Here is a 2043-nt window from a genome sequence, read left to right as displayed (position 1 = left end):
TCTGAATGTCTTGTTGAATGAGTGTTGATAGTCTGAGGATCATCAATATTAACAGAGCTGCTGAAAACACTCTTTATTTCATGTCAATAGTTCCTGTTTTCACCTCATTTATTATGCTGATGTCTTCAGATCTGCTGTAAATTGACACTTAAAGCTCATTTCATTGCTGTCAACAGACTGAGGGGATTTGTGGACCTCAAAAATGTACAATTATTTATGCTTTTAACTGTTTTTCTTACAGTTCTTTACTACTAGATATCTCAATATTTTAATGGAGAAACTGAATAAAGTTCTGAATTAGCATCAGTTGCTTTACGATAGACGGATATAAATTCTTAATGCTCTAATGCAGTTTATGGGTGAAATACAAAAAGGGGTTAATATAGCACAAAAAATAATTAATTAAAAAAGAAAGAAAGAAGAAAACAACTTTTCAGGCATATTTAGAAGGAGAATCACTTGATGCAAATTCAAACACTGTTGAAGGATCACACTGCAGCCCAAAATACTCTTTGTCATTTTAAATCTTTATTCTTTATACCACTATCCTTCAAACCACTAGATTTCACCCATTTGTCAGCAAGAAGTTTTTAATCATTTAAAATATAATGAAATTTAGTATGATCTCTTATTCTTATATATATTTTATTAAATACAGGTCAAAATAACTGATTCCTTTTTGCATTAAATGTATCTGTTATACTAAATGATGATGGGACATTAAAACATTTTGTTTTAAAAAAAGTAATTTGAAACATTAAACAGACACATTTCATTTAATGGGTTTTCTATGTAAAATCGCTTTTGTACATTTCATTTGATACAGACACTACAGTTTGATATCTGGACTTTAACTCTATAAAAACAAACACAGTAACTGATTTATTTTTGATTTGGGCAGATCAGCTCCTCCAACCAATCTGCAGTTCAGTCAACAAAAGCCCCGCCCACTGCAATTACTTAATGAAGCTCCTCCCACTGCAGTCACATCATCAGTAAAGCTCCTCCCACTGCAGTTCATCAATAAATGTTGGAATATTCCCATCAGAAGAGCACTGAAGCATCAGGAAGAGCTGAAAACTGCAGAGAACATGAGTGATCCAGAACCCTGCAGAATGAAACACACTGAAGATACTGAAGAACAAAGAGGTTGGTGTTTATTCTTCATCCGTTCATGATGCTGAACAACATTCATGTTAGAAAGATTTAAGCACTTCTGCATATTTAGAGGAACAGTAAAACTATGAAATGATACATAATGTTCATTTTTAACATATGCTCAGTTTGAGAAACCTTCATATTAATTGTCAACATCAGATCAAACTAAATATTTTACATTTGTTTCATATCTGGTTCACAATTTGCAGGAGTGGTACCAGAATTTAGACATTTTCAATACAGTTTTCAACACAGTTATTTTTAGGAATAAACTGTAACACCAAAATGTATGAAGTAAATGAACTTTCCAGAATGGCTGACAGGGTTGTGAGTGTAACTTGAGCAAAATCTCTTCTTACAGTAACTTTAGTAACAGGGCTGATGAATGCAGTCATTCATTTGTGTAAAAACTGAGACAATGGATTGAGATTGTTTTCTTGTCCTCCCATCATGCTGTAGAAAGAGCCCAGATGATGTCACTTCCTGGGCGTTTTTTAAAGGAAGAAAATCATGTCAGAAGTAACAGGGTTGAGTGAATCATGTAGGACACTGATAATAACACATTTAAAGATGCAGTCAGTCTAGACTTTGAGCATGTGAACTTTCTACAGAGACGGCAACGGTTGAGATATGACGTGATATATTTTTTTAAAAACATAAATAACAAATAATAATCACTCCAAAATTTGAAAATATACAATCTACTCCACTTCACTGCAAAATTCACTTGATCTTGTGTTTCTGGTGTCCCACATTCACATGTGTATAAATGGAAGTCAGTGGAAGGAAAAGTCTAGTGTGACCGGCCCTTAATAATTACACAGTTTTAGGAAAATAAATTAAATATCAATCTAAATGTTGATGTCAAAATATGGCTGTTAATTT

This window comes from Ctenopharyngodon idella, chromosome 3, assembly GCF_019924925.1.
Source record: "Ctenopharyngodon idella isolate HZGC_01 chromosome 3, HZGC01, whole genome shotgun sequence".
Lineage (NCBI taxonomy): Eukaryota > Metazoa > Chordata > Actinopteri > Cypriniformes > Xenocyprididae > Ctenopharyngodon > Ctenopharyngodon idella.
Note: the sequence above shows the minus strand (reverse complement) of the source record.